General features: G+C 48.7%; 2 long non-coding RNA genes across 3 annotated transcripts; both read left to right on the plus strand.

The window, feature by feature from the left end:
• The first annotated feature begins 7,940 nt into the window (after window positions 1-7,940).
• On the plus strand, window positions 7,941-8,941 carry LOC147414383 (uncharacterized). Its single transcript, XR_015183909.1, has 3 exons — window positions 7,941-8,118; window positions 8,204-8,257; window positions 8,353-8,941. It is a non-coding gene; the product is annotated as an uncharacterized LOC147414383 (long non-coding RNA).
• A 3,203-nt stretch (window positions 8,942-12,144) lies between these two features.
• Window positions 12,145-19,922, plus strand: LOC147414384 (uncharacterized). 2 transcript variants are annotated; one of them, XR_015183900.1, is made up of 3 exons: window positions 12,145-12,246; window positions 13,805-14,310; window positions 16,905-19,922. It is a non-coding gene; the product is annotated as an uncharacterized LOC147414384 (long non-coding RNA). The 2 variants fall into 2 exon arrangements; XR_015183901.1 differs by having other exon boundaries at window positions 16,932-19,922.
• Window positions 19,923-23,965: the final 4,043 nt, after the last annotated feature.

Raw genomic sequence — 23,965 nt, forward strand, 5'->3', positions numbered from 1 at the left:
TGCCCCATCGCATCGCATCGCATCGCGGGGCCCCACCGACCGGGCCCGCCCGGGCCCGCCCGGGCCGTCCCAGCCGTCTGCGCCGCGCCGAGTGTGCCGGGCGGCGAATGAGTTCCGCAGCCTTCCGGGTGCATGTGTCGTCGTCGTCGTCCCGCCGTGGGTCACTGCAGTGGAGAGGTACTGCGGGTGCCCTGGGCTCCGAGCAGTGCTCGTTTGGCCGTGGAGCGTCAGGGACTAAGTCTGAGTCAGGACTCCGCAAATTTCAGGGGAAAAACGTGTCATTCCTGCTGGGGAGGAGTGTTGCGATCCCCTCTGCGGGCTGCTGTGGGATGGAGGAACAACCTACCTCTGCTACAGTGGAAGAGGAGTGGTGAGAAAATCATGTTTGCATGTTTTCTTCTTTTTCTGCAGCAACGCCCCTTGAAAGCATGACCTTGGCAGGCTAGTGGTCGTCTTATACTGGACAATTTGAAGTTGCCTTCACTTATGGCAAGCAGAGGACTGCACTTGGAAGTGGGGAGATGGATTATGAAGCCAGCTTCTGGCATGAGCAGGATTGGGCTGCAAATGTCAGTGGGCTATGAGGTAAAAGGGCTGGGAGAATTGAGCCAGGTTTGTGTAGCAGAGGTGTAGGGTGGCAGAGGGAGGGAAAGAAAGGTCACAATAGGTTTCTAGGCAAAGAGCCTCGTGAGTAACCTTCCAGTTGTTTATGTGCTGTCCCACAAGGGGGAATTTTTCTGTGTCCTGAAAGTGAACAAACTGTATAAACCTGCATTTTGGAGGCACTTGCTTCCTACCAGTAATGCTACTGAGATGCAGGGTTTTCCAGAGCATTCTGCCTGCGTGGTGGTGCAGACGCAATCGTGTGGGCAGTGATTTCTGTGTTGCGTGCCGAGGCCTAAGCTACAGCTGCCTGTCGAGCAGGAGCTGCAGTATGCTCCTCAGAGGTGAGAAGTAGGATCTGAGCAGGAGGACTAGGCTACATGGGTACATGGGTACCTGTGTTTTTCTGTGGAAGGTGGATTGTTAAGAGCCTGCAGTGTAAGTGCACAGGGAGGGGTGAGTCAGAGAATATATGCATTAGGAAGCTGAGGGGACTGTCTCACCCCTCTTCAGATGGGTGGCATGTGTCCTGTACTCCCTCCTGCACAATCAAGGTCTGAGTCCTGCGGCATAGAGAGGGATCGAATACCAGCAAAATGTTTTATGTGTCAGGATGTGGTATCATGGAGTTCTGTGGAAAATGGGTGTATGTGTCACTTTTCCATGGGAAGTGCTTGTAGAGCACTGCAAACTCAAAACTGGAAGGGATCTTTGTAGTGAACATTGAGGGACTTTGGCTGTTTTTCTCCCTGTCGTGCATGTGTGCCTTGTCATTTGGCCTGCAGCAGTGCTGAGATGATCATTGTTCCCCACGATCTCCTGTACTGAGAGGAAAAGCTGTGCTGTGGTATAGTTACTAGAATGGAGAAAATGAGAGTAGTGTCCTCCTTGCTGTATGTATTAGGGAGTGCACTGTGCAGCCTTGGAGTTCGGGGTGTCCTGATGGGCTGGGCAGAACTAGTAGCAGAATCATAGAATCATAGAATGCATTGGGCTGGAAGGGACCCCCAAAGGTCATCTAGTCCAACACCCCTGCAGTGAGCAGAGACACCTTTAGCTAGATCAGGTTGCCCAGAGCCCCATCAAGCCTGATCTTGAAGGTCTCCAGGGATGGGGCCTCCACCACCTCTCTGGGCAAACTGTTCCAGTGCTTTACCACCCTTATGGTAAGGAACTTCTTCCTAATATCCAATCTAAATCTACCCATTTCTAGTTTAAAACCATTGCCCCTCGTCCTATCACTACGTGCTCTTGTAAACAGTCCCTCCCCAGCTTTCCTGTAGGCCCCCCCTCAGGTACTGGAAGGCCGCTATGAGGTCTCCCTAGAGTCTTCTCTTCTCCAGGCTGAACAGCCCTAACTCTCTCAGCCTGTCTTCGTAGGGGAGGTGCTTCAGCCCCCTGATCATTTTCGTGGCCCTCCTCTGGACCCGCTCCTACAGTTCCATGTCCTTTTTGTATTGAGGACCCCTAGGGGACACGACTCGTCACCCGTCTCCATCTGGACATCGAGCCATTGACCACTGCCCTCTGGATGCGACCATCCAGCCGATTCCTTATCCACCGAACAGTCCACCCATCAAATCCATATTCCTCCAACTTAAAGAAAAGGATGTTGTGGGGGACCGTGTCAAAGGCCTTGTGGAAGTCCAGATAGATAATATCCATAGCTCTTCCCTTGTCCACTGATGTAGTCACTCCATCATAGAAGGCCACTAGGTTGGTCAGGCAGGATTTGCCCTTGGTGAGGCCGTGCTGGCTGTCCCGAATCACTTCGCTGTCCACCATGTGCCCTAGCAGAGCTTCTAGGAGGATCTGCTCCGTGATCTTCCCAGGCACAGAGGTGAAGCTGACAAGTTGGGAGTTCCCAGGGTCCTGCTTTCTACCCTTTTTAAAAATGGGCGTAACATTTCCCTTCTTCCAGTCGCCTGGGACTTCACCTGACTGCCATGACTTTTCAAATATCATGGTGAGTGGCTTGGCAACTACATCAGCCAATTCTCTCAGGACTCTGGGATGCGTCTCATCAGATCCCATAGACTTAGGTAAGTTCAGGTTCCTTAGGTGGTCACGAACCTTGTCTTCACTCATAGTGGGAAGGAGTCTGTCACCCTGGTCCCCATCTTGTGGTCCTTCAGCTGTGGAGGTGCGAGGAGAAAGGTTGCCAGTAAAGACAGAGGCAAAAAAGTTGTTGAGAACCTCAGCCTTCTCGTTGTCTGTTATTACCATCTTGCCAGACTTGCTCATCAGCGGGGGTACGTTCTCTTTGACCCTCCTTTTCTGATTGACATACCTGTAAAAGCCCTTCTTGTTATTCTTCACATCTCTAGCCAAGTTCAGCTCCAGTCGCGCCTTGGCCTTCCTGACGGCATCCTTATGTGACCGGGCACAAGTACACAAGAGCATCTCAAACGAGGGTGGACAGCCAGAGATAGGAGGAAGCAGTGCTCTATTAGTTGGGCTGTTGGACCATGTGTACAGATTGAGATGTAGATTATGTAAATCATGTTGAGTTACTTAAGGCAATGAGGGTTTAGGACACAGTGGCAGAGGCAGTGCATTCTACTTGTGTTCATAAGAGGGCAAGCTTTGTTGATTTCTGCTTAGGTACATGACCTTGTACATATGGAGGAAGCTGCAGTGCTGGTATGGAAATAGAAACCTTTTTTTTTTCCTACAACCTTTGCGGTAGGAGGCAGGCTGAACATAGGACCAGAACTGTTGATCACAGCTGAGTAAGAGTTTCCATACCCTTGATTTTCACCAAAAAAGTGTAGGTGTGGGTATATTGGGGGAACGGTGTGGTGTCTTGGAATGTTGTCTAGCAAGGGCTGGCTATGGGGCAGCATTCCCCCTTTCCATCGGTAGTTTGCAAATCATGGGTTATTACTCATGGCTCCAGTAAGGATTTTGCAAAGCTACCTGTTGCTCAAGCTTTCTGATCAAGACCAAAGCCATTTGCCTTCTCCTCTCTGGTCTTGCCTTGTGATGACCACTAAGGGTCCAAGCATAGTAGCTTGTACGGCAGTGCATGGCAATTACGTGGTTTGCTAAATGACTATAACTAACACAATTAATAAACCTAAGTATAATTGCTGAAATTATTACTATAGAGCATAGAACCAAGTGAGAAATTTCTGCAATTGCTGAAGATGTCTCCGAGTCTGACAGAATGAGGGACAGTGCCTATAACTGAAGGCTAGCAGTCACTGCTGACAAACGTTCTTCTAGCAGGCCATGTGTCTCAGCTCCTTGGTCTTGCCTCAGAGTCTCCACCATGGCATTATAACTTTGTCAGCCATTGCTTGTCAATGCAGTTGTGGTAAGATCTGTCATTCTTCAAAAACATACAATAAATTTCAGTGTTCTACAGAAAAGCATGAACCAAAAAGTTACTATATAAGCCCAGGAGGATATCTAATGCACATATGGATATGCTGCCATAAGAAATTAAAATCTCTGAACTCTGTTTTAAGTTGAGATTGATTAGTAGGTGTCTATCTCATATGAGACTTTAATCTTTCATCTAGGTATCTGGTTTCCTGTTTCCCCAGTTACAATACCCAGGCAATTAAAAGGGGGGATTGCAGTAATTGTGCTTACCCAAGTTGATCTCTTACTTTTAAAACTTATTTCACACATCTTCTGTAGCTCCAATCACTGGAATGTCATCTACACAAGGTAATAACTTGGTTTCTTGTGGCTCTTAATGTCTTGTAGCTCTTGTGGCTCTCAGTATCACACACACGCAGACATGCATATATATACATATATATATGTATATACACACACACACGTAAAAAAAAAGGTATGTATGTACACATGTATATTCCATACGCAAATGTTACAATATATGTCGGTGGTCTATTAAGCATGATCAGTGTTAAAATAGTAATACTACATCAAGCCTCATCAACAGAAAGAGAGTTTCTCTTGTTTGAAGACAAAGGTGCTTTTAAACTGGCTCTATTTTCTTTTATTTGCTTCATTTGGGTGTATTTTCCTCTTGCTTTTAACTTCAGTCATGGCAACTAATGAAAAAAAGCGTACAGCCATACCCAGAAACCACCCATACCCCTGCCTGCAGGCCCCAGATGACTCTAGATGTCTCCAGCCTCCTTCTGCCACCCATTTCTGGCTTTCTGGCTCTCATGGAGACATTTGTGCACCCTCAGTTCTGTGCCACAGAGGAGTGGGATGTACGCCCCAATGCCACTTGGCCAGAGGCATGGAGCCCTCAAGGGGGTCCAAACTAGAAGAAACAGCTTCTACTCAAGTAATAGATGAATGTAGCTTTGTGTAATGTGAAGAGAAGCGGTTCCATCAATCATAGTTAAAGCTTTGGAAAAGTACTCTGAAAAATAGGATAAATTAAAGACCTCGACAGTCTTTTTAGTTTATTTTGCAGGGTAGTGCTTTGAGGGCCGACAACTTGAAGAGACACAGCTTGACCTGATTTGTTGATTTTAGTGATATTTTAAAGCAGCACGTAAGTATAGGGGCCTAGGGAGCATTAGGAAGAAAGGAAATAGCAAGTGAGGTTTGAAACAAAGGAAAAGCTAAGTCCTGTGACTACTGAAGTTGTTAAAGTTGGAGAGAATTTGAAGTTATGCACATCAGTGAAGAAAGAACCTGTGTGCTAGGCACATTGCAGGTGAGTGTAGCTGGAGCATGCCGAGGTGTGGGCTGGGCTGCCTGATCTGGGGCACACACGCAGGGAGGAGAATATATTATATATCTCCCTGTCCCTGTCTTTCTCTGACAATCTGTGTCCTGCTCCTTGTCCTGCTTTTTCCTCTCTCTGTCCCCCATCCTTCTTCTTGTCTTATTTTTCTCTTCCTACTTCTCTGTCCTGCTCCCCATCCCTCGCTTTCTTTCTCCACCCCCAAGTACTGCTCCCCATCCCTCCTTTCCTTGCTACCTGCCCCCTTGTCACGATTCAAAATCCAGTGGAGTTTCCCCGCACAGGTTTGAATCCTGTCCGTGGTGTCAATTTTAGAAATGTCATGACCCATTGTTGGGACTTTGGCAGAGGTTAAACCAGCTTGCTTTCCAACTGACCTCAGATAATTCTGGGTGGCTAGGGGCGGCTAGGTTTAACTCCTGAGTGATGTTCAATTAGATGTTTTATCATGACTAGATTCTTTGTATTCTTGGGAATGGAATTAAGACTCAGAATGGAGTCAAGTGCCAGCTCACTTTATTTAACCAACAACAAATACAAATCAAAAAGAGAGAAAGAGGAAAGTGAAAAAAGAGAAGTTGCGATAGCTACCACTACGGATCTGCGATGTCCCATCAGTCCGATGTGTCTTTAAGTGTGGTGGGAGAAAGTTCTGGTGTGTCCTTGCTGGTCTTGCCTTTTATAGCTTTGCCTTGTTGCGTAGTCAATGAGTTCTCGGAGCTGCTTTACATATCCATGCCTCCCACTCAGCGGTGATGCGCACGCCCAGTACCATCACTAGAGGGTCCTCAAATGTTCCAGAGGGTCCGAGGCCCCCCCTCGCTTTCAATGGACCCTGGGCCCGGGTGCATGCACAGAGGACCTGGGTGGTGCTCTGAGACAACAGGATGTATGTTTCCAATGGGAACCTGCCCAGTTGCTGTGGTGATGAGGTCCTTGTAGCTACACGGTCCTGCCAGCAATGTTGAGGCGTATTTCTAGTCCCTTACACCCCTCCTCGTTATCCTTGCATCTGTTGTTGTCTCTCCACCTGTTTGCCCTGCTCCCTATCTCTAATTTTCCATTTCTCTATCCTGCTTTCAGTCCCTGTTTTTCCTCTGGCTCCATCTCCCTGTCATTCTCCCTGTTGCTTTCACTTGCTCTCTATCCCAGTGTCCTGCTCCCCATCCCTCTCTTTTTCTCTGTATCCCATTTTCTTACTCCTTGTCCCTCACTTGTTTTCTGTATCCCCCTCTCCTTCCTTCTGTCCTTGCTTCACCCTGCCTTTCCACCTCTGGCCTGCTGCTTGTCACTGTTTTTTCTTTCTCCCATTCTCTGTCTGGGTTCTGTCGCTCTCTTTCTTTCTCTGTCCCTCTCCAACCTGCATTTTCCTCTCTATCCCTCTGCCCCTAATGCGTCTTTCTCTATCTCTCAGTCCTGCTCCCTGTCCCTTTTTTCCTCTCACTGTCCATCTGTCCTGCTTCCTCTCCCTGGTTATTTTGTCTTTATCCCTCTGTCCTGCTGCCTGTCTCATTGTTTCTAGTTATATCCCCCTGTCCAGCCAGCTGCCCCTTTTTTCTTATCTCTCTTCCCTATTCTGGCTCTACTTTTTCTTCCTTCATCTCTGTCAGCAGCCCATCATCATTTTTTTTCCCCTTCTCAATCTCTTTTGTCTTAACCTGCATCTGGTTCCCCCCACCCCCAGTTCCTCTGTCCTGTTCCTTGTCTGGCTTTTTGTCTCTCCATGTCCCATGCTCTATCTGCATCTTTATCTCTCTCTCCCTCCTTCCTTTTCCCTCCTTCTTTTTCTCTGTATCACAGAATGGTAGGGGCTGGAAGTGACCTCTGGAGATCATCTAGTCCAAGTCCCCTGCTAAAGCAGGTTCACCTACACCAGGTTGCACAGGATTGTGTCCAGGTGGATTTTGAATATCTCCAGGGAAGATTCAACCTCCCTGGGCAGTCTGTTCCAGTGCTCTGTCACCCTCAAAGTGAAGAAGTTTTTCCTCATGTTCAGATGGAACTTCCTGTGCTCCAGTTTGTCCCCATTTCCCCTTGTCCTGACACTGGGCACCACTGAAAAGAGCCTGACCCCATCCTCTTGACACCTGCCCTTTAGATATTTATAAGCATTGCTAAGATCCCCTCTTGGTCTTCTCTAGGCTAAACAGACCCAGGTCTCTCAGCCTTTCCTCATAAGAGAGATGCTCCAGTCCCCTAATCATCTTTGTAGCCCTCTGCTGGACTCTTTCCAGTAGTTCCTTGTCTCTGTTGAACTGGGGACCCCAGAACTGGACACGGTACTCCAGTGGCGTTGGAGGGAAGATGCAACTGGTGGCTATATGGCTAGCTTGTAACTTTTGGTTTGTTTATTTTATTTTGAAGGTGCAAAGTGGGATATCGGCAGTGGAGGTCGCTTGGGCCAGGTGAGCAATGACTAGTGGGCTGAAGTAGCAGTGCTTTTTCAGGTGTTGTATTGTCGGTGAAGTTATTAGAATCCCTTGTTGCTTATGTTTTACAGGTAGTACCGGAGCCTCACCGTTGTAACCTGTAAAGGACAGAGGCAGGGTGGGCGAGCGGCCAAGGTAAAGGAGCAGGAGATGGGAATGGGTATGGGCAGGCAGTGGTTTTGAGCAGTATCTTAGCACGTGCCTTTTGTTTTGATTTTTGCAGGTCACGCATATAGCCTCAGAGGGGTGAAGCCACATGCTGACAAGTGGCCTGAGAAGGGGAGGTGGTTGTCAGCCAGGTTGGTGTCTGAGAGCAGAGAATCATGTGACAGCTTGGTTAAGCATTTCTCTTTGGTTTTGCAGGTGCCATGGCAGGCCACCTTTGAAATTGGATGAGCATTTGAGGTGAGCTAAGGAGTAGCAAGGAGGCGTGTGGGGCTGGTGATTTCTTGTGAGTGCAACAGTAGTTTTCTGTCTTTTGGTGTCTTAGTTGCCACGAGCAATGATGGCTGCAGTGTCCAACACTGGAATTGGTTCAGAGCAGGTAAGCAGAAGGCCACATTCCTTTCAAGGAGGAGGGTGTTGTGGAAGAGGTCTGTGTTGACCCATGTGACACTACTGTCGCTGTATTTTTTGCAGGTGATAGAGAAACCTGGCAACTACAGAAATATCTTGGTTAGCTGATTGTGGTTTGCTGAGTACGGATTCAGACCCCCGGCCCTCTGAAAGCTAAGTTGAGGGACCAGGGACCGCTGCCCTACAGTGTGTGATTTTGACTTCTGTTGGAAAGAGACTTTCCAAAATGGAAATTTTTCTCATTGAAAGAAGCAGCATTTCATGAACTTCCATCAGAGTACATCTTCGGAAATGATATACTTGGCTGTAGAAGTCGTCAGCAATAAGACTTTTCACTCTCTTTTTAAACAAAAAAAAAAAAAAAAGGAAAAAGTCAATTTCCTTTTAAAGACCCAAGCACAGCACGTTTTCCAAAAGTTTGATGGCATTGCTGGTCTTTGGGTTCTCAGTTGTAACAGTTGATATATAGATAAAAAAATGTTCCTCTGTGTGCTTCAGTACACCCAAAAGCATTAGAAAATCTGCCAGTCCTTTTTGGTAGCCTTATGTATTGTAGCACAGGGGGTTTGGATTTTTTTTCCTCTTGAAAAGTAAAACCATATGGGGGTAGTCTTATCTCACTGATTTTTTTTCTATCATAAATGAAACTTTAAAAAAAGTTAAAATTGTATAATTTACAAATTGACTAGCATTGTTTAAACTGTAACTGCCAATAGCTGCAGCATATAATTTATTAGGTGTACTTAAGCGGTTAGGTATTTTTCTGAATGTTTAAAAAAGAGAGGCAACTGAATGTTACAGGGTTTCTTCCCAATGTTTTGACAGAGTGTTCTGAAGTCCTTTATTTCTAATTTTATAACCAAAAAAAAAGGCAGAGACAAAGTATAACTGCATTTTAGAGATGGCTGTAAGAATTGATTCTAATTCCAGTACAACCTTATCCTGCAGCCTCACAGGGTTGTGTCCCTGGAGCAGTGCTGTCAGGAAGGGATGAGACCTTGTCCAACACCAATAACCAAAGGGATACTCACCTACGAGGTTTTTTACTTTTACCCTTCTGATTCTCTCCCTCATCTCACCGAGGGTGGGCGGTAATGAGTGAGATGTTGCATGGTGCTTAGTTGCTGACCAGGATTAAACCACCACACAAGGTTAGTCGTAAGCCCTGCCTGGCTAATGCTTTAGCCTCTCCATATTATTCCTACCATCTTGATAGGCCAAAGAACATCCTTGTTCTTCGTAGTTGCTTTATAAAGCCTTTTGCTCCGTAAGCAACAGTACTTGGGCTGTGCAAGCATACCTGTCTCCCAACCTCTGGGAAGTAAGTCTGTGAAAGACAAAGAGCGAAATAGCCACGGCACAATCTACAGCAATTCTGTGTCTCAAGGAACCCAAGCTGATCACCCAATGCAGGCAGCAAAGTGCCACTGACATGTGCTGCAGGAGCAGCAAGGAATGCAGAGCTATGCTCCTGTAGAGAGCAAAGATGGAACCTCTGGGCTTCACCGTCATCTGCTAAGGCCCTCTTTGCTTTCCCTGCTTCCTGTCTAATTTACTTTGCATGCTGGGGACAGGGTGGTAAGTAACATCAGGCATTGTCTCTAATCTGAGTGACAGGGCTGGCAGAGGAAGCCTTGTGTGCATGCAGGATCAGGAGAGCAGAGTACAGGTAGCACAGAGGTGAGGAAAGGTGCAAACAATACAACAGAGCCCAAGGAGCACCAGCGTGTTGTGCATTTGCTGAGCAGCCACTTGCATCTGGTCTGCTTGGATGCACTGTTTCCTGATAAACATTGCGGCATCTCTTGCAGAAAACAGTCTCTTCTTGTGTGCCTTCAGCATGGCATCTGTGTTGCCTTCCCCTTGCCACCCAGCTTCTGTAGACTTGCTGCTGTCACTCCTGCCACCTTGATGCCATGTGCGGATGGATACAGCAAGTGCTGGGGCTTACTCCAGGGAAGGAGAAATCTCTCCCAGAGGTTCCTGCTACTTCTTCTCCCCCTAGGTAAGGGGCGGGGGGGCAGCGACAGAAACAACTGCCAAAGTTTTAAAGCAGCCAAATGCAAAAGGCTGAAATTCTCGAGTCATGTGGATGCTTTTTGGTACGAGACAACGAACATTACTGCTGGGGCTGCGAGTGGGAAAAGGGCAGAGAAATGTAAGCCCTGAACTCCAGGTTACTAAGTACTTTGGAGGGTATAACCTGGGCTGAGACACGAGTCGTTTCTGGTCCTGCTGACTGTTCGGAAAGCATAATTAAGGTAATGCTGCCACTCCGTGACTAAAATTCGGTACTGCAGACCGCAAGCCCCGCATGTGTGCTAGCGGGGCTTTGCCGCTCTCGCTGCTGCCACCCTCTGACCAAAGTTCGGTCCTGCAGTTCGCAGCTGCGCACACGCAGTGACGCGCTTTTGGGCGCTCCCTTCTGCCACTATGTGGCCAGAATTTATTACTGCAGCTCTGGAGCCGAGCACGCGCATTGACGCGCTCTTACCGCACTCGCTGCGGCCGCCCTGTGATCAAAATTCGGTACTGCAGCCCAGGAGCCGCGCACGCGCAGTGGCCCGCTTTTGCCGCGCTCGTTGCTGCCACTCTGTGATCAATATTCTGTACTGCCGCAAGCAGCCACGCATGCGTCCTAGCGGCGCGTTGCGGTGCTCTCTGCTGCCAGCCTTTGATCAAAATTCGGTACTGCAGCCCTGGAGCCGCGCATGTGCGGTGGGCGCGCGTTGCCGTGCTCTCTGCTGCCACTGTCTGACTAAAGTTCGGTACTGTAGCCCGGAAACTGCGCATGCGCTTTGGTGACGCATTGCGACGCTCTCTGCTGCCACTTGTTGACCAAAACGCGGTACTGCAGCCCGGGTGGCGCGCATGCGCTGTGGATGCGCGTCGTCGTGCACTCTCTTGCCACCCTGTGACCAAAATTGGGTACTGCAGTCCTCGAACCGCGCATGTGCAGTGGGTGCCCGTTGCTGTGCTCTCTGCTGCCACCCTATGATCAATATTCTGTACTGCACCCTGGAAGCCGCGCATGCCCGGTGGGCGCGCGTTGCCGTGCTCTCTGCTGCCACTCTTTGACCAAAATGCGGTACCGCGGCCCGAATGCGCGCATGCGCCTTGGCATCGCTCTCTGCTGCCACCGTGTGACCAAAGGCCGGTACTGCAGCCCCGGAGCCACCCATACGCGGTGTCGCTCGCTTTTTCCACGCTGCCGTTCGTCTGTAACGCCCATGCGACACTGCGGTGCTTGCGGGCGCTGCCTGGCGCTGGCTGCTGCCTCCCGGTTAGGCAGCCCCGCTTTCGCTCCGCGGGCGCGGTGCCGGCGCCGCCGTTCCGCCCCTCGCCCGAAGAGCGGTCCTGCAGCCCGGCGTTCGCGCGCCGGCTCTGGCCCCTTCGGCGCATTGTTGGTGGACGGGGCATCCGTGTGCCCGGCAGCAGCACGGCGGCGCGCCGGGGGAGGGCCGAGGCCAGCGGTGAGGCGAGCGAGTCATCCTCTTCGGCGTGTGCGCGAGGTCTCCCGCTTTCCGGACACCCGAAGGTGCCGTCCCGCTACCCCCCCTTCCTTAGTAGCCGTGCCTCGCCGCCCCTCCCCGCCCCGGCCGGATGTGCCTTGCCGCATCCCCCCGCCCACGGTGCGCGTGCTTTGGCGCGTCCCCCCGATGTTCCCACCCAGCCCGGGTTGTGTCTTCCCTGCTCTCCCCGCCCTTGTGGGCGTGGTTTTCCCTTCCCCCCGCCCGGCTGGGGGCGTGCTTTGCCGCATCCCACCGCCCTGATGGGCGTATCTTCCTTCACCCCCACGCCCCGCCTGAAGCATCACTTCCGCCTTTCTCCCCACCCCCTCCGGGATTACTCGTTCACCCAGACTCCGGTGCACTGCCTGGCAGTCCGAGTTACGCCAGGAGTGGTACGGTCGCTGAGCGTTGCGGGGCTGGGGCTGCGGCTCCGCCGAGGGAGCGGGTGAGTGGGGACCGGGCGATCGAACGGCGGGCCCCGGGGAGAGCCGTGAGGCGGGCGGCCAGGCCGGCGGGGTCCGTGTCGGGGGCGCGGAGCGGAGGGGCTGCGGGCGGAAACGCGCCGTGTGGGAAGGAGCGGCGGGGGCTGCCCGGAGCCGGGCGGGCGGGAGCCGCGCCATGGCGGGGCGGGGCGGGGGGGGGCGGGGCGGTGTCCCCGCAGGGCCGGAAGGCGGACAAGCGCCTCTCGCGGCACGGCGGGAGCGGCGGTCCCGGGGCGCGACGCTGCCGGGCGGCGATGCCGGGCGGCCCTGCCGGCGCGTCGGAGCGGGCCGGGCGGTGCTCGCCGGTGTCCGGGGCGGGACGGAGGGGTCTCCTCGGTGCCGAGCAAAGGGGAGAGAAACCGGCCGGCCGGCCGGGGCTCCCGGGGACCCGGCCAGGCCCCTTGGGCAGAACCCTGCTCGGTCTTCTCGCCGCTGGCCGGGCGACCTGACCAAGCGTTTCCTGTTCCGCCGCCTCTTCCCGGCGTCACCTTCCGCGTCCCGCGAGGGAAATCCCGTGCAGGCGGCTGCGGTCGGTGCTCGGGTGATGGCCCGTGTGGGGCTGGGGGAGCGCGGAGGGGCCAGGGCGGGTGGAAGGGTCTCCCCTCCCTTCCACACCCAAGCCCGGGAAACGGACCATCTGCTGCCGGGGCAGACAAGCTGGGGACAAAGCGCCGTTAACGGAGCACGGCTCGTTCCCCGGGAGGTCCCTTGGGAGTCGGGAGTGGGTTTTTTTCCGGGTCGAGGAACAGACTTTGCTCTATAAGTGCGGAGCTGCCTGTTGCCTTCTTGAGTGTTTCTCTTCTGTTGGTTCACCCTGATTTTATGGGTGAGATGGAGGTGGCCTTTTATTTTTAGATGCCCAAGTACATTGTCAGTAACCTGTGATGTCAGGACAGGGAACTTTTGAGCACCTAGATGCCAGTAGAAATGTAACCAAAGAAACAGGATGGAAAGTGATGTTTAAACTTGGTGTATAGTCGATTTGTTTTTTTCGTTAGAGTGTTGATGACTGCTTGTCCTGTGGTTCAGTCCACATTCTATTCTGTGGAGCCCTCAGTCTAGGACATTTACTGGGGGGGGGGGGGGGGGGGGGGAAGCTTGTCCTTCCACAAAAGGACTAGTCCTTTGTAGGACTGAGGTGTAGACTTGGAGAGTCTCTTAAAGACATGATCAGAATTAAAGCCGGATTTCACTTAACATTGCTGCTGTTTGTCTTTGCTTTTGTTATTGTCCCCACTGCTCCGTCATGATTTGGAGCTCCGAATTGTGCTTTTTTTTTTTTTTTTTTTTTCTTCCCAATCTGTAATGCCTTTCTTCCCTACCCCCACCCGAGGACTGTAGTGTAGAGACCCTACATTTAAAAGTTAGTTTGTTTCCTCACTGTAATAGGTAACATTGTGCTTTGTTCATTAAACCTGTATGGGAGGGTATGGAAAACCTTTGTACCCACAAGGCTTGACAGCCTAACCGCAGAACATCCGGCAAAGTAAACAGGAACTGAGTTATCACATTTTTGCGAAGTTCACCCACAGGACAACGAGGAAGACCTTCAGCCTTCATCCTGACGACCACCAGGAGGCAGAGAAAGACCCCCTAGCAACACAATGCACAGGCGCAGAACGCAGCGGAAGTATACGTGGCACAAGGAAGTAGAAGACTATAAGAACAAAGGACTCCAGGAAGGGGGGCACGAGCCGTTGGTGGAGCGAAGACTCCCTGGCCGCCCAGCGCTGTTTGCTTGCTATCGCTTGCTTGATTTTAATAAAACTCAAATTGGATTTTAGCTAACCCTGTCCTGTCAATTATTCGGATGGGCTAACACATAACAAATTTGGTGCCGTGACTCGGATAAAGGCAACTCGGTGCAGAACCTACTTGGGGGAGGCACCCCGCTGCAAAGCGGCCCCCACCTAGGGGTACTCACCAAGACCTTTACCGACGAACCCTAAAATTCGATAGCAAGCAAAGAAAAGCCGGCAACCCTGTAATCTTTGTGCACGAAGACCCGAACGAAGACGCAGGAGGGCGTAAGTATAGGCCGGTTACCCATTCGGTTGGGGTTGGGAATCCTGAGGTGTGCTGTGGTGAGATGTCCAACTAAGGACTAAGTGAGTGCGGACTCCTTAATAGTGCAGTTCCCACATCCCGTGAGGGACTGGGCCACGAACAGGAGGCGTGTGTGTGCGTGTGTGTGAAGGCACCTCAGAAGATGGGACAGAAGAAAAGCAAGTCTTCTGATCCCATGGATGGGGGACCCCAAGGGAGGCTCCCCCACATACCTCCAGATAGTCCATTAGGATTAATGATCATGCATTGGGAAGAATACCCCTCTAGACAGGGTAAAAGTAAAGTTAAGATGATTCACTACTATATGGAAATATGGGGAGGAAAACAGATTAGAGGGCATCACCTCTACTGGCCGGTCTTTGGGTCATTTGAGGATTGGATTTGCCAGGCCCTGAATATCTATGTGAACTCAAAGGACCCTTTCAGCCTTGAGGAGAGTGAATATGCTCGTCTGTGGATAGGGTCTGAGACTAGAGTGAATTTATATCTGCTGAAAGAAAAAGGGGGGGGAAAGAAGAAGAAATCAAGCGTAGAAGAGGTCCCTATTTCACCCCCACCGTATATACCTCCACCTCCCCCTCCTGTTCCACAGCCCCCACCTCCTCTGCCACAACTCACCCCTACAGCTCCGGACCCCCCCTTGGGCTCGGAATCTGACTCCGACTCCTCGGAGGATGATCGGAGGCGGGTAACTAGAAGCCAAAGTAGAATCAGACAAGCCAGAGGTGTGGAAGGACTGTACCCCTTGAGAGAAATTGCAATGGGGGGACCTCAGGCTGGTATGGGATATGTGGCCGTACCTCTTAATTCAGGCGATGTGATAGAATTTAAGAAGGAAATGGGGAATCTGTTAGAGGACCCCCTAGGAATGGCGGAACGGGTAGACCAGTTTTTGGGACCCAACGTATACACCTGGGAAGAGTTGCAATCAATACTGGGAATATTGTTTACTTCTGAAGAAAGAGGAATGATAAGGGGATCAGGATATGCCATAATTGATGGAAAAACATTTAGTGTAATGGAGTCAGGACCCCTGAGCCCTAGTTGGTCAGCCCAGGCCTGTGAATTATATGCTGTATTGAAGGCCCTAAAGCGATTAAGAAACAAAATTGGCACTATCTATACTGATTCAAAGTATGCATTTGGCGTAGTGCACACATTTGGAAAGATTTGGGAAGAGCGGGGACTGACAAACTCACAAGGAAAAGGACTCATACATCAAGAACTCATAACACAAATTTTATGAGCAATACGGGGTCCGATAAGAATAGCAGTAGTACATGTAAAAGGCCATCAAAGGCGATTAGGCCCCCTGATTAGGGGAAATAACTTAGCCGACCAAGAAGCAAAAAAGGCAGCACTAATGACAATCGAGATGATGGATGATAGAGGAGATTGCCCAGCGTGTGGGATTGGAACAGATCTGGAAGAGGAGTTACCTTGTTATGGGTGCTGGAAGGATTTTGGAATTGACGCGCTCCCTTGTCGATGTTATATGTATATGCCCCCTGGCTACCCAGACGGGAAGCCTAAAAATGAAAATTGTTTCCACCACGGGAAAATATATTCTCTTTTTAGTTGTACTGTGCAAGAGAAAGAAAAATTAAGATGGGGGCTGACCAGGTAGGGGAAAGGTGGAAATGTCCAGACGGACGGGAGGTATTACCAAAATCAATAGCTACAAAAATCATGCAGAGATTCCATGAGACCACCCATTGGGGAACCCAAGCCCTGGTGGACCAGTTTGCCACCAAATACGTATGTATAGGAGTATATAACATAGCCAAACGAATAGTAGGAGAATGTATAACCTGCCAGAAGGTCAATAAACGGCAGCTATGGGAGGTTGTCTCCAGGGGAAGGGAACTAGCTCATAGGCCATTTGCGCGGGTACAAATAGATTTTACAGAACTACCAAAAGTGGGTAGATATAAGTATCTGTTGGTAATAATAGACCATTTAACCCACTTTGTTGAAGCATTGCCAACTGCAAGAGCTACAGCTCAGACAGTAGTCAGAATACTTTTAGAAGAAATAGTTCCTAGGTATGGGGTAATAGAAGTAATAGACTCTGACAGAGGCCCCCACTTTGTTTCCAAGGTAGCTAAGGAAACTTTACAATCTTTGGGTATGCAATGGCAATACCACACCCCCTGGCACCCACAAAGCTCTGGAAAAGTTGAAAGAATGAATGGAGAAGTAAAGAAACAGCTCACAAAATTAATGTTGGAAACAAAAATGTCTTGGGTGAAGTGTCTTCCCCTAGCCCTAATCAACATACGGACACAGCCCAGAACGGATATAGGCATATCCCCTTTCGAAATGTTATATGGAATGCCATATGATTTAGAAGCCCCACAGGACCACCCTCAATTGGAGAACTCACAAATTAAACCCTATTTGATACAGCTAATGACTCGGAGGGAAAAGCTGCGAACCAAGGGCTTAGTAGTACTAAGACCACCCTTAGATATAGCCATACATAAGATACAACCTGGAGATAGGGTTTTAATTAAGTCATGGAAAGAATCCTTATTAACTCCTTGCTGGGAAGGACCCTGTGTTGTTTTACTCACTACAGAAACTGCCATTTGGACAGCAGAAAAAGGGTGGACACATGCAAGCCGAGTGAAAGGACCAATACGAGATACATCTTGGAAGGTCACCACTGCGCCTGGAGACCTGAAAGTCACATTCAAGAGGACTTAAATGGACTCATCTGTAACAGTGATTCGAGTGAGGCAATTTGGAGAATTGGCAGGGTATACCAAACAATGTGCTAGTGACTTCAGAGTTAGATGTGGGGACCTGAATTTTAACTGCTATCCCTTTGTGTGTTTTATATGCAAAGTGTGCCGGGAACAGTGGTGGTCCCATTGCCACAACGGGATACCCCCTAGAGGAGTGTGTCGAAGCTGCTATGATCAGGAACGGGGGATTACTAAATTAACACTCGATCTCAAAGTATCAAGAGGAGAAATCAAAGAACAAGGCCTTGAGTGGTGGAAAATTTTTACGCTTGGAGCTAGGCCAGAATATTATTGTTATCACTCAAACGAGCCAGCTCCCCTAATAATTGAGATCGTTAAAGGGTGTTGTCGGAAGGCCCTAAAAGGGGTTGGGTGTAGTTCTCCAACAGTAAAAGATAGTAACTGGAGAGCATATACACAGAGGCAAGCAAATAAAAGTGTCTTTGGACCTCCTGAAGAGTAATCCTGCTGCCGAGAAGATGGTACACACCGTGGCTCGCAGCAACCGAGTCGACGGGCGAGGCAGAGGAGTAACAAGTGGTGGAGGGAAAAGAACCCCGGATGGGACAATGCAAAGATGCTGGATGAGCTGCCTGAATGCTGATCAAGTTCTCAAACACACACAAACCTCTAAGGGACATAAGAAACACCAAAAAACGGGGAAAGCAGCAAAGACAGCCCAGGGGCAGGGACTCTACCCTTTCCGGTGCACTTTCATAATCATTGCAGTGTTGTGTGAACTATCTAGAGGGGACCTTTCTGTACAGTCCCACCAGCCCTTCAATTGGACCCTTTCCAGCCTAGATGAATCCAGGATCATTAGGTTCAACCTCACAGCGGGACCGCCTTCCTTTAATGTAACTAATTGTGATTTATTGGGATCTGTACTGGGCTGCTCCCCAGACCGAAGTTGCTGCCGGAGCACCTCATGGAGTGTAAAATCTACTTATTGGTGTCCCAGCTCGAATCCTGGAAAAAGCTATTGTAACTACCCTGGTCACTACTATTGCGGTTATTGGGGCTGTGAAACCATAGTAACCGGAGGATGGTATCCAGATACTCCGGATAAATATCTTAAGGTTACTTGGTGGCCGGAAGGTTGTGAACAGCCAAGATATGCCTTTGAAGGTGAGGTGCCTTCACGTTTGGGAACGTGTAAAACTCTGTTACTCACAATATTACAAGATCAGGATCCGAGCTGGTTCATAGGTAGAACTTGGGGCATAAGATTTTGGGAACCAGGAGCTGACAGAGGAGGGCATATCCAAATAAAGAAGGCCTTACCTTCTGAGGAAACTAAAGCAATTTGACCTAACCAAGTCTTGACAGGAGAGGTAGTACAAACTATAGCAGTTAATAGCTCCCTTAACGGAACCTCAATAGAAATGGAAGAAAATATAACCAATGCAACCCCGGCCCAAAAGGAAAGTATCAAAGGAAACAGTCTTTGGAAAATAATGAAAGCAAGTTATCGTGTACTAAATCGCACAAACCCAAATTTAACTAACCATTGCTGGCTTTGTTTTGGAATAAAACCACCCTTTTATGAGGCAGTAGGAGTAACTGAAAAGCCGAAATGTGTAAATGGAAGTAATCCAACACAATGTACCTGGGGAAAAGACACTCCAGGGATCACCCTAGCCCAGGTGACAGGGAAAGGCAAGTGCATAGGGTCGGTTCCTAAAGAAAAGCAACATTTATGTAAACCTAAAAGGAATAATTCCAGGACTAAGAAACCAGCTGACTGGTTAATACCTGCTAAAAATACAAAATGGGTATGCTCAAAAATGGGGGTGACCCCCTGCATCCACTTAAGATTGTTCAACGAATCCAGTGAATATTGTGTACAAGTAGTGATTATACCCAAGATCCTATATCATCCTGAGGATTACGTATACGAGCACCATATAACCCCAGGGCACCATTTGACAAAGAGGGAACCATTCACAGCATTAACAATTGCCACCCTGATGATATTAGGAGGAACCGGAGTAGGAACAGGGGTAGCTTCTCTTGTTAAACAAAATCAAGAGTTCATCTCATTGAGAGTAGCTGTAGATGAAGATTTGGCCCGGATAGAACAATCTATTAGCGCCATAGAAAAGTCTCTTAAATCCTTATCGGAGGTAGCCTTGCAGAACAGAAGAGGGCTGGACCTAGTATTTTTGCAACAAGGATGATTATGCGCAGCCCTAAATGAAGAGTGTTGTGTATATGCAGATCATACCGGAATAGTGAGGGATACTATGGCTAAATTAAGAGAAGGACTAGAAAAGAGAAAACGAGAACGGGAAGCAAATCAAAGCTGGTACGAAACGTTACCCGATGAGCCAGATTTGGCAGGAACTCTTATCTTGAGTACCCAAGAGCTACAACGGTTCAATGAACAAAATAATGGACAAAAGAAAAAGGGGGGATTGTAATAGGTAACATATTGTGCTTTGTTCATTAAACCTGCATGGGAAGGTATGGAAAACCTTTGTACCCACAAGGCTTGACGGCCTAACCGCAGAATATCTGGCAAAGTAAACAGGAACTGAGTAATCACATTTTTGCGAAGTTCACCCACAGGACAACGAGGAAGACCTTCAGCCTTCATCCTGACGACCACCAGGAGGCAGAGAAAGACCCCCTAGCAACGCAATGCACAGGCGCAGAACGCAGCGGAAGTATACGTGGCACAAGGAAGTAGAAGACTATAAGAACAAAGGACTCCAGGAAGGGGGGCACGAGCCGTTGGTGGAGCGAAGACTCCCCGGCCGCCCAGCGCTGTTTGCTTGCTATCGCTTGCTTGATTTTAATAAAACTCAAATTGGATTTTAGCTAACCCTGTCCTGTCAATTATTCTGATGGGCTAACATATAACACACAAACGTGGAAGTCCTTAGAATTGAGTTCTGATGATTGAAACCACAGCAATGATGTCTGTCTGTCTTACAGATCCGGAGTATTTTTGAACATGTACCCTCACGGGCAAATGTCATGGGGATACAGATCTTCTGCACTTCATCCTCCAGCAGGACAATCTGCTGAGACGGGGATGAGCTGTGAAGGGGGGGGGGGGGGGGGGGGGGGGGAAGGTACAGGGTAGTGGGTTGGGGTTTTTTGGTGTGGTTTTTGTGGGTGTTTGGGTGAGGAAGGGGGGTGGTGCTGTGGTTTGTGGGTGCGGGATCATTTCTGTGGGGGTATGGTTTTGGGGGGCAGGGGGGAGATAGAGTGCAAGGCTGCCTGGTGGCAGCCTGCAGAGCTCTTTTGCTGCCTGACCTCTGCTTTCCTTTTCCTTTGCTCCTCTGTCAGGGCTGTAATTGCTCTTGTGAAATGACCCAGAGGACAATGAAGTTACTTGCCTGTGTAAATGTGCTGGTAATAGCAGGAAGGGGAGTGCTTGGGTATTGAATAACTTGGCTGCAAGTAGATCTTCTGAAGGAAGAACAACAAGAAGGGGAAGCAGATAGCAAGCTTCCAAAAATGTGTGTGTGTGAGACGTCAAAGTTGTATTGCCAAACGTCGTTTCTGGCAATGTGTTCCCTGTGGCTGTTTTTGGTAAAGTTAAAGTTTGAGGAAATTTGGGGTTGTGTGTATCAAAAGATGCCCTTCTGTTTGTGTTCCCTGCTGCCTAAATAGCATTGGTCGATAGCCCGTGCAGGGGCAGGGCTGCTGTTCCCTGCTGTCACCGTTGCCGCGGTAGTGCTGCGACTTCTGGACCTAACGGGTGGGTTTAGGAGCGGAAGGAGAACGAAATGTTTTCCGTAAGGGCTGGGGATGCCGACCCTGTTCTCCGTCCACCGCTTTCCTGTGCACACACTGAACCAGTTTTATTTTTCTCCCTTGTTCCTGGTCTAAATGTTTTTGAAGCTGTCGCTGCTGTGGCTTTGCCGTTTGCGTTCCTGCGTTTTCGTGGCATCCTGGATAGGGATCGCCTCCGCTGCGGTGAAGCATCAAGATGCAGTTTTCAGTTGAAAGCTTCAGAAACTGCGTTTGCTAAAATGGGTGCAGGTGAAACTGTTGCAAATCTGCAGTGGTAAGAAAAACTCATCTACAGAAAGTTAGATAAGTAGAGACGTCCTTTATTAACGATGCGCACCGGGGACATGGGATCCTTCCCAAAGATGTCCACCGGCACATTGCAATCAACAAATATTTATATATTAAATTCATACATATTCAGTCTATACAATGCATATTCATTTTCATCCTCTTGATGATTGGTTTTTCTTCTCTTGCTTCTGATGGAATTAGTGTGCAGCCTCTGTCGTAGTCTTCTATTGTTCTCTTTTGAGTAGGTGGTATAATTTGGGTAGGTGGTCCATGAGTCGGAGGTCTCAACCACTCCTCGAATTGACCGTGTATGGTCAAGGAACATGTCCTTGGCTTGTAGGCTCTTGTCTCGTACCTACTTCGGTCATGATTCAAAGATTATACACAATGGGTACCATCATAAATCCTGTCTTGCAGACATCTTGGACTACAGCATACTGTCCTTGTTTCTAACCACTAACAGATTATTGGTTAATGAATACCTTAGGTCTGGAATTTTACAGGAGTATGCTAGCAGCATTGGCAATACAGATTTTATTTTATATTTGATCATTTATTCCATTTGAGACTTATTTTCCCAATATAATCATTAGTCTCTCCTGTTAATATTCACTAATTAGAATTCTTGATATTCAAATCAAGATGGGAAAAGTAAGGGGATTTCTAAGCAGTATCCTAAAATCCTAAATCTGGTGCTTTCTGCAACAAGACCAGTCTGGCACACACAGCCATGCTCGTGGGGTGGCTCGGTGGCTCCTCGTTGAAACGGCGAGGTGTGCGTGGGCGTCCATAGGGACACGCGCTGGGTCTGAGAGCGCACTGCGTTTTTGCTGTTGGAAGACAGAACGGAGTGTGCTCCCTGTGAAATCTGAGGAGAGTCAAGTGCCGGGAGGGACCCTAAGCAGGTTGGGTGGCCCAGCTGCAGCTTTAAAGGTTCTTGACAGCTTGGAGGAGTGGCCTGGAAAAAAAATCATTCCTTTTCTGCAAGGAGACAGTTGACGAGGGCAGGTGGGTCGCTGTACTCTTTAAGGAAAATATTCGACTTGGGACATCTAGGGTGAGGAAACCCTGGCTCTATGTAGGCTTGAGAAAAGGTGTGTAGTTATCTGTGTGGACCTAGGGAAGGGAGTTCCGGTGAGACTGAAGCTGCCAATGAGTCAGAAGGAAAAAAGAAAGGCAAAAACCGCCTAGTTTTCTACAAAAACCAAAATCTCTAGTGGCCTGTCTCAACAGCTGTAGCAAAGATGATGCAAAATGCTTTTTCTTCCACTCGGTTGTAGTCTTTGCAAACCTTTGCTGAAATAGGAAGCTTTTGATTCCTAGCCAGCTTTGTGCTAAAAGGTGTTTTTGTTTGGTTGGTTGTTTTTTTTCCCTCTCTCAGCAGAATATCAACTGGCATCATTTCACCGTGGTGACCTTTTCTTCTGCCTTGGAGGTACAAGATGGGTGGAAAGGATCCTGAGTGTCCTGCAAGGATAAGGTATGTCTGCCATATGCGTCTGCGTTTTTCCCCATGTACTTGTAGTATGGACTTTAAAGTGAACGTGAAGAATGTGCCAGCTCTGCTTCTCTAGTTTTGATAGGAAGTACTTCAGCAGAAACACTCAAAATAAAATAAGGTCTGTTCTGGAGCACATTGTGCCTGTGCGAAGTGTACTCCCCTCCATTTATTTGCTCTTCCTGAGAGTGTGCGTAGCCTTCTGTTTTGTGTGCTCACTGAGAAACAATTCTGTGAGAATCGTGCGGTACTGAAAGGGGAAAGAAACTATGTGTAAGAGCTTGGGTGTTCTGAAGAAATGGACTGTGTTCCGGATAACAGCTTTCTGCTTTTTCAGTCCTTAAGTGTTTAAAGTATCTCATAGGGGTATGTGAAAATCTGACTGAGATACTGACATCTGTACTAAGAGCAATCAAGGTGGTGGGTTGGGGGGTTTTTTGTGTGGTTTTTTTTTCTTTGTTTGTTTGTTTTTCCCCTGCCTCTCTCTAGCAAATCTTCCAGTCCTGTTTGGTAGCCTTAAGTACTACAGCACTGAGGTTTTGATTTCCACGCCCTTCCCCCAAAGTAAAATAATATGAGGGATCTCTTATCTTACTAATCTTTTTATAAGTTTCACTTCCGATAGGAAAAAAAAAAAAAGCAGTTCATGTTGTGTAATATACAAATGGACTTGCCTTGTTTAAACTGTAACCGCCAAAGAGCTGCAGGGTACGATTGATGAGGGTGTTTAAGCAGTTCGGTATTTCTTCTATATGTTTAAAAAGAGAGGCCACTGAATGTTACGGATGTTTTTCCCCATATTTGGAGGGAGCACTCTGAAGTACTTTATTTCTGTCTGGCTTTTGATGGCGTGTTTCCGTGGCTGCTTGGTGGCATCTCTCCTGGGCGGTGCAGCTGCCCAGATGTCCCTCCTAATTGCATAATGCACAAGAAACCCCCCAGTCGGATGGGAATGGTGTATTTTGGAGACAGGTGATTTAATGATATCTGTTTACTGCTAGGCGAGTGCAGTTAACACAAATATCAGATCAAATACTTTTGTAGCGTAAGCATTTTTGTTGGACATAGATGAACATCCACATGCCTTTTTTTTTGTATAAAGTGAACAACTGAGATTTGTTCTTTCTTTAAAGAAAGTTTCAAACTTGAATTTATTATGATTAAGTTTTGCATTTACATTTTCATTCATTGACCAAGCAAGCGAGACATGCGGTGGCGCAAGGGCTGTAGCTGTTGTGGTGAGTGTGATGACGGTATGAGGTCATCCTGTGGTCTCGGGGGGGGTGTGGTGGGGGGGTGTGTATCTCCCTGCAGGGGTGCCGTAAGAAA

Source organism: Leptosomus discolor, chromosome 15 (assembly GCF_034619465.1).
Source record: "Leptosomus discolor isolate bLepDis1 chromosome 15, bLepDis1.hap2, whole genome shotgun sequence".
Classification (NCBI taxonomy): domain Eukaryota; kingdom Metazoa; phylum Chordata; class Aves; order Leptosomiformes; family Leptosomidae; genus Leptosomus; species Leptosomus discolor.